This window comes from Cornus florida, unplaced genomic scaffold, assembly GCF_030987335.1.
Source record: "Cornus florida cultivar Cherokee Brave unplaced genomic scaffold, ASM3098733v1 CherokeeBrave_3.0.0_Hap2_Chr10, whole genome shotgun sequence".
Lineage (NCBI taxonomy): Eukaryota > Viridiplantae > Streptophyta > Magnoliopsida > Cornales > Cornaceae > Cornus > Cornus florida.
In genome coordinates, this window is record NW_026775580.1 from 56,243,358 (window position 1) to 56,252,578 (window position 9,221).

A 9,221-nucleotide genomic window follows, 5' to 3' on the forward strand; every position below is an offset into this window, starting at 1 on the left:
CTGCATCCTCCAAGGTTTGTATACGCTCTCCTAGGCCAGGTATCGGAACTGGAGCGTTAGGGATAACTATATCATGAACTAGAGGTATATCCTGACCGTGTTCCTGAGAGTGTAATGGTGACCCTGTCAGAGAGTGATGTGGTGGCTCGACTGGAGGCTCTCACTCTAAATCAATATCCATATGCACGTCCGCAGCTGCTGGTGGGTCTGCTGGATCATGCTCTACTGCTGTTGCTGCTACCTCCTCCTCTGCAGCCTCCTCAGCTGTCAAGATAGCCTCCTGCTCTAAGCCCTGATAAGAGCATTATAGCTCTTGTTCCAATCCTTCTCGCCATAGTGGCAAGCCCCTGACTTAGTATGCTCTCCGAGTGAAAGGGATAGTGCTGGTGTCGGAGGATCTGTGTAATAAGATGTCCGAAGGGGAGGAAAGTGCTCACTTAGGCTTGGCCTTGCTGATGAAGCTCGCATAAAATCTCATCATGACACTCCAGATGAGTGCCAGAATAGAGAACCAATGCCCGGTATAGAATGCATAGAGAGCAGCCAGAAAAACTGAGCGCCGGATCTTATGGCCCGCCATAAATACGTTTTGGAAGAGAACCGAATCAAAGAAACAAAGATTGTCGGGTAGATAAATCCGAGGGGGGAATATCTCGCCATCATTGTAGTGGCCAGTCAATGCAACAGCCATGTCTGCATCAGATGGCCGCTTGAGAATGGGATACTAAAGGCCGGGAGGGCAGATATGCGGGCATCATGATGATATGGCCAGTGACTCAATAGTGATACTGATGGGGTGGCCATCGATAGTGATCCGTAGCTCCGATTGGTTACTCAGGGCAGGCCGGAGGTTCTGGAAGAACACTCGGACGAGCATTGGGTAAACAGGATAGGTGACTAGAGCAAAAATGGCTGAAAGGCCCGCCAGTCAATGTCATCAAATGTCGTCCGGGTCAAAACTGACCTGGAAAAGAAGGCAATGTCGAATACTGACTCATATGCCACCTGAAGGTGTCTATATCTCCTGCGAGGCCTGTCTCTAATCTGGCCTGGCAATGCTGGTGGTGGTGAAGGAGGTGGTGCATGCTCAGCCTCATCTAAAGAAGATGATGCAGAAGCTGAAGACTATAGTCTGGTGTCGGCTGATGTGGACTGAGCTGTGGCCAGCTCTGGAGCTGGGTCTTGAACATGAGAAGGTCCCGCCTACTCCTCTGGCTCTTCCACACGCTATCGAACTTAGTAGACATACTATCGGTTGGCAATTGTCTTTACCCAGCCATGGTCTGCAAAAAGAAAAGAAACACTTACAACTGGAGTGAGTAACAGATAATTAAAGCACAACATATAGAAACATGTATGTCAAATAAGATAGACAACTCAGAATGAAGTATATGAATCTATGCAAGTGATGACGCAGCCAAATAAATAGTGACTAAGTGAAATATGCTAAACAGTATAAGTACGGAATGCATCCAATGTGGAAAACATAAGCATTGGGCATAAATAAGATAGCATGGAATACAAAAGATGGTGCGTGAGGTGTATATGCAAATCTGTGATGCTCAATCGATCAGAAAAATATGAGATTGATCCAAGTTAGAACGATCAGGACTAAGAGAGATCGATCATAAAAATTCGATCGATCGAACTGCTGTGAGAAATTTGAAAAGTCACAGATCTGTGACGTGGATGACACGGGGGGCACCTAAGCAAGCTTGTGGGTACCTCTCACACATCAACAACTCAACAATGGTCACTTATATAGGCACGTGACCCCTAAAATCGAATTCGGAATAAAAAATAGATAAAAATATATACGTATGCAATAATCAATCATAGAAACTCAAGATCTAAGCATGGAATGCATCTAAAATATATGCGGATTTTTGAAAACAAAAGAAAAATCAAGAAACTTACCAAACCGAGAGGAGAGAAGTGGAGATCGAGATAGAAGGAAGAACGGGAAACAAGGGAGAGAGTTTGGAAACTCGATGAAGATCATCGGAGGTTCGCCGAAGATGGGAGAGACGATGAACAATGAAGGGAAGAAGTTAGGGTCTGAGATCGATCCAAATGACCCTTAGCTTCTATTTTTAAAAACTACCTCTGACATGTTCGATTAATTACTAAGAAATATGGTCGATCAAACAAAGATCGATTTGAAAGAGATGAGATCGATCGAACCCCAGAAAATGACACAGTATTTTTAAAAAATTTTGAGTTTTTTTTTTGAAAATTAAAATTATTTTTGAATTTTTGGAAATAAAAGAAAATAAAATAAAAGTATTTTTAAATTTTGAAAATTTGAAATAAAATAAAAGTAAAAATTAAAATTAAAATTAAAATCTTTTTTGGAATTTTTGAAAATAAAATAAAATAAACATTAAAAATATATATTTTTTATTTTAATTTTTTTGTATTTTTGAAACTATATTTTTGATTTTTTTTAATTAATTTTGAAATTTAAAAATCAAAAAGCAGTTAAAGTCAAAGTCAACAAAGGAACACAGATCGATCAATCCAAGATCGATTTGAAAGAGACTTCAATCAATCGAATAGATGAAAACCTGCAGATAAATTCGAATGATGCACAGAGAGTTGATTTTCATGGGTTCGAAATTTTTCTAAATGTTGGAACTGAAAATCGATCCAAGAAGAAGTTGGATCGATCTTGAAATTTCAGATCGATCTAATTATAACTTCGCACAATACACAGAGAACTGATTTATACAGGAAATCTTCGCACGATGGAACATAGAGGTGATTGGATGCAAGTATGGAGGTTCGATCGATCGAACCTCCTTTGAGATCGATCGAACAGGCACAAAATGCCTAATTTGAAAATAAAAGTGCATGCATTGTCAATCACAGTTCCTAGCCAAGTGTATGAACCCAAAATATATCTAGACGACGCAAGAAATGAAAGGTAAAATAGAAATGAGGGAGGAATAGGGTTGTAAACCCTACGAATTGCACTAGTCTTTAACGTCTCTAGTAAGATGTTGGGCTCTTTTAGCCCGGATCAAATATCTTGTTATGCATCCCCTCCTTGACAGGGTGAATGGATTTTTGAATTCCACCCAACAAATGATTCTCTAAAGAACTTGTTGGATTTGGATCAAAAGACATTGATGGTCCTTCATCAAAGCAACTCTTGGGCTTCCATGCCCTTTCAACATAAGGTTTCGAAGCAACGTTTCTTGAATTCAAGTTTGAAGATAAACTTTTGGAAATTCCACTTCCAAGTAAGGACTTAACTTTATCATATTCATTATCAAGACACTTTTTCACAACACACACTTCTTCATGTTTATCCATTGAATTCGGGGTTGGATTAAAAATGTTTAACTTCACTTTCATATGCCCAAATGAGATTTTCATTATCCCCATCCTATAATATATGTTGGCATTTTTGGTTGCCAAGAAAGGATGGCCAAGGATAATGAGAATTTGGCTCTTGGGATTCAAAACCGGTTCCGTATCAATGACAACGAAATCAACGGGGAAGAAGAACTTATCAATCTTAATCAAAACAACCTCAATGATACCCCGGGGCTTTTTGATGGATCGTCGGCAAGTTGCAAAACCACTGACATCGGTTTTAAGTCTCTTAAGCCAAATTTAACATATACCGAGTATGGAAGAAGATTAACACTCGCTCCTAAGTCTAAAAAAGCCCGATTAATGACATGGTCACCAATGATGCATGATGTAGTAGGTGAACCGGGGTCCTTGAACTTTGGGAGAGTATTGTGTTGCAAAATAGAGCTTACTTGCTCAATCAAGACCACTTTCCTTAGTGCTTGGCTCTTGTTCTTCCTCTTTTGGGTGCAAAGATCTTTCAAGAACTTGGCATAAGCTGGAATTTGCTTAATTGCATCCAAAAGTGGAAGATTAATCTTCACTTGCCTAAACACATCAATAATTTCATTGGTCTTTGTCTTTTGCTTTTAAATAGAAATGGACCTTTTTAAGGCGTCCGGAAATAGAGCCTTTGGCTCAAAAACTGTCTCAAATTCCTTCTTTGAATCACTTTCATCACAAGAATTCTTCAAATCATTTTTTCACAACTTTCTCAATAAGATGATCATGTGCACGCAATGAATGAGGAATAAAATGTGAAATGGGATGGGTGTACACTTTTAGTTGCACCGGTTCACTCTCTTCATTGGAAATACCTACTTGATTATCAATAACCTTCCCACTTCTTAAGGTTGTCACCACATTGATATGTTCAATTATGTGACCTTCCAATGAGGAATGAGTCTCCACAACACATTGTTGCTTTGGTGGTGCATTCAAAGGCATATTCCCTTTCTCTCTAGCATTCAAAGTACTAACTATTTGCCCGACTTGGGTTTCTAGCTTAGCAATGGATTGAGAATGAGAATGAAACAATTGAGTGTTCACCTCTAGAGTGCCTAGAGCGGTCAACATTTTCTCCTCAAAAGAGGGACTCTTAGAATTTCCTTGAGAATAAGATGATTGATTAGGAAAATGAGAATTTGAAAATCGATTGCCATGCAATTGAAATGATGATCTAAAACCTTGGGAACCTTGGCCTTGCATTAGAGGCGGAACATACTTGCCTTGAAAACCACCTTGGGGAGGGTTTGAGTCTTCCCCTTGGCTTTTCCAAGAGAAGTGATGAGCACTGAAAAGTGCGTATTTAAACCCCTTAAGCTTAGATTTCTAGTACCTTTATCTATCTTACTTTACCATTTTAGATTCATTTCGTAGTATTTCCATTTTCAGGAACTTATCCCGAAAATAAGCTAACTCAGCCAAATAAGAGCTTAATTGAAATAATTCTGGGATTAATCAAAGAAAAGAGCAAAGTGGAGAAAGAAGGAAGCAAATGAAGCCAAAGGTGGCAAGCAGCAAAGTTCGATCGATCCAAGTTCAAGGTTCGATCGATCGAACAATGATCGATCTCAGCACTTCAAGATAGATCCAAGCCTTGACCCAAAAGTATAAAGTTCCAAAAGTTCGATTGATCCAACACCATCCTTCGATCGATCGAACACTTTTGTCCTTATTCAAATGATTGATCATATCCTTAGCTGTACGACCCACTAACCATTTTTGTCCTTTTCCCATAAATATCTCCCATAAATATCTCGGATTTGTCTTTTTCTAAAAAGCTCAGCCAGTTGGATCGATCTAGCCTAAGTTCGAGCGATCTCACTTACTTTTGATCGATCTCACCTAAGTTTGATCGATCTCACTTACTTTCGATCTATCTCACCTAAGTTCGATCGATCGAACTTCCTCCAGTGCGAAAAAGTTAAAATTCCATCTCATTGAAAGTTGTCCTTTATCCAATCATTAGGGAATATTGTGTGCATGACCCCAGCTCATTTTGGGTGTCATTTTGACCTACCTATATAAGGATAAGGATTGTTTTTTTCAAGGCGAGCCAACATTACTTTCATATCAACTCTTGGAGAGGAAGCTTAGAGGAAGAGGAGGCTAGAGACACCATTGGAGACTCTTCATCAACAAGGAGCAAATTTCAACCATGGAATTAGCCCTTGGGGGTTGGAGCATCGTTACCATGAGTGGCTAGACATCCTCTTGGGGCTAGAGTTAGCCCCAAGCATGCTTTCTATATCTTAATCTTGTGTATTATTGAGGGATTAGTGTTGTAATTGATGTTTTGATACTTTGATATATATAGATCTTGTTTATTCAATGATTCATGTGGTTTAATGCTTCCAATTGGTCATTTCATTCTATCCATATGTCTATGTATGCTAGAATAGATGTTCATGTGCTTATCTCTAGATTTTGTGTTATTAATGCATGTCTATGTGTATTGATGCTATAGATTTAGAGATTGTCAAAATATTGTGCTTAAAAGAATGCTTTTGTGATTCTCTTGATGGTTCATGCTTATCTCTTGATAGATTGTGCCTCTCCCTAGTTTATTTTCATGTTAATAGTGTAGATATAGTATAGTTGTAGTGTAGTGTTAAATGGGAGGACAATCTATGCTTGTTGTTTGATGATCCAAGCTTTTGAATGCAATTAACATATGTCTCTATCCTTGTGTTGTATTTGGATTGTGAGCTTAATGAAAGGATTAATGACTTGTTTTGATTTATTGTGCCTTTCACATGATGTTTAGACAATACATGCTTAACTAGTCATCCTTGCTTGTTGAATCAACCAAATACACACGCACCAATATTACAACCCACTATTCACCCTCATTAATCACTTGTCAATGATATAGAAATGCATTGCTTGGTGGTGATCTCTAAACCCCAAGATCTCTCTCTCTTTTAATTGCACTCTTTTACTATTACTTAGTTTAATTTAGTTACTTTTTAATCAACCAACCAACCAATTGTTTGATCACTCGACCTACTAGCCCTAATTGTGATTCCACGACATTGCTCGATCCTCACAGTCCCTTGGGACGGTCCCTACTCACTCTTGCTACATTAGTAGTAGTGTTGGTAGTGGTTTTTATAAATTTAAATTTGACCCAAAAGGCTTTTCTTGAACTGCACATTCACTACATCAATTTGGCGTATATCGAGCGGCCATCGTCAGATTTTGGCGCTGTTGCTGAGGATTTGTTGATTAGATTTGGCAACGTCGGATTTGTGGAATTGATTAGGATTAGTACTCTTTTGATCGTGTTTTTAATTTATTTTTATTTTTCTTTTTGGTTACTTATTGTGTTGTTCTTATTTAACAAGGTGCATTATTAGAGAGGAAACAAGCAAATGAGCCATTGAGCATTCAATTCAAGCAAGCAAAGAAAGCAAAAAATGCTAAAAACTTAAAAAAATATTTGCGAAGCTAAGCTTTAAAATTTGGAGTTGAAGTGCTAAAGGACCGTTGTGAGATTTTCTTTACTCAATCCCTTAGTTAAATCGTCGGCCTGCGTGGAGGCTTATTTTTTTATTGTTTTGCATCATTGAGTTAAAGTATGGGAGTATGAATTTAATGTTTGTGGAAGAAGTCTAATTGCATTGTTGTGAAGGCATAGTGTTTGTCATTCTTTGCGTTTGTTGTGTTTTGTATTGTGCATGCATGGGCGTCGTTCATTGAGACCAACTCTTTCCCCTCTTGATTTGCATCTTGAATCTATCGTTAGAAATCCTAGGGGAAGAGGAAGTTCAAATAGAGCCAATCTTTCAATGGATGACCATAATGATAATCATGTTGGGACATTAGTCACATAGACCAACAAGGTATCCTTCATCCCAATGTGCACAATGAGAACATACAAGTACCATTAGGCATGCCTAGGCCATTCATTCACCAACCACCACAACAACAAGGCCAAGTTCCATATAGAATGCAAAGGCCAATGTATGCTCCACAACCTCACGTCAACAATCAAGGAATTCAAAACCAAGGTGTTCATGTTGCACCTCAAGTAACTAGTCCACCTCTTGCTTTAAGAGATCACTATGTGCCTAACGAATACAATGCACCTACATGCATCCAATTACCTCCATTTAGAGCACATCATTATGAAATTAAGCCACAAACCTTTCAAATGTTTCCTAACTATCATGGACTTCTAAGTGAAGAACCTTACAAGCATTTGGATGAGTTTATTGAAGAAGTACTATCCGGTTTCTAAGACCAATGCCATGAGGACCTCAATTCGAGAATTTTCACATGAGGATGGAGAAACGTTTCTTGAGGCATGGGAACGCTTCAATGAATTGCTTAGAAAGTGTCCACATCATGACATGCCCAAATGGCAATTAGTTCAATACTTCTTTCAGAGCTTATCGGACAACTATAAGGGTATGGTTGATGCTTCCATGGGTGGCTCTTACATTGATAGGCATGAGGATGACGTGTGGCGTCTCTATGAAAGTATGAGTGAAAATTCTTTGCATAGAACACTATCATCCAAGAATGGTAGAAATTCATAAGGTATGAAGAGTATTGGCTTACATCAAGTCGAACATTCAAATGAAATAGCCGCCGAAATGAAGTCTTTGTCTCAAAGGTTTGATCAATTTTTGATTAACCAAAACTCAATGAACCAAGTATCTTCCTTCCCTAACCATTCTCATCGTGTATCAAATGAAACATGTATGACTTGTTCTAGTGTTCTTCATTCTGGTACTCATTATAATCCAAGTTGGAGGAATCATCCGAATTTTTCTTGGAAAAACCAAAGAGAGGGCTCAAACCCTTCCCAAGGCAGTTTTTAAGGGAAGTACATTCCACCTCCACTTCAAAACCAAGGATCCCAAGGTTATAGACCCTATCAATCATAAGGGAATCAATTTGCTAATTCTCATTTTCCCAACCAATCCTATTCCCAAGGTAATACTAGAAGTCCCGCCTTTGAAGAGAAAGTTTTGAATGCTTTGGGCACTTTAGAGGCTTACACTCAATTGCTTCATTCTCACTCCCAATCTATTGCAAAGCTAGAAGCCCAAGTAGGGCAAATAGCAAGCACTCTCAATGCAAGAGAGAAGGGAAAGACTCCTATAAATGCCCCACCTAAGCAACAATGTGTTGTGAAAACCCATTCCTCATCGGAAGGCCACGCCATTGAACATGTTAATGCGGTGACTACCTTGCGGAGTGGTAGGATTGTGAAGAATCGAGTTGGAGTGTCTAATGAAGAGAGTGAACCGGTGCAACCTCAAGTTGTCACCTGTCTTGTTTCACATCTTATTCCTCCTTCATTGCATACACATGATCTTGTAGATGAGAAAGTCTTAAAAAATGTGTTTAAAAAAGAAGTTTTGAAAAAGGATGTTGAAAAGGTTTTATTAAAAAATAATTTGAAAACTTCTTGTGTTGAAGAGAGTTCAAAAGAAAATTTTGAAAAAGTGTTTGAACCAAAGGTTCCATTTCCGGATGCCTTAAAAAGATCCATTTCAAAAGACAAGCAAAAGGCAAAAACCAATGAAATCATGAAAATGTTTAGGCAAGTGAAAGTTAATCTTCCACTATTGGATGCAATCAAGTAAATTTCGGCTTATGCCAAATTCTTGAAAGACTTATGCACCCAAAAGCGGAAGAACAAGAGCCAAGCACCAAGAAAAGTGGTTTTGACCGAGCAAGTAAGCTCAATTTTGAAACATAACACTCTTCCAAAGTTTAAGGACCCCGGTTCACCCACTACATCATGCATTATTGGTGATCATATCATTAATCGGGCGCTTCTTGACTTAGGAGCAAGTGTTAATCTTTTTCCATACTCGGTTTATGTCAAATTGGGCTTAGGT

The 9,221-nt window shown here is 38.7% G+C and overlaps 1 pseudogene; it reads right to left on the reverse strand.

The window, feature by feature from the left end:
- Nucleotides 1-7,621: 7,621 nt before the first annotated feature.
- LOC132280303 (small nucleolar RNA R71) lies at nt 7,622-7,720 on the reverse strand (annotated as a pseudogene).
- Nucleotides 7,721-9,221: the final 1,501 nt, after the last annotated feature.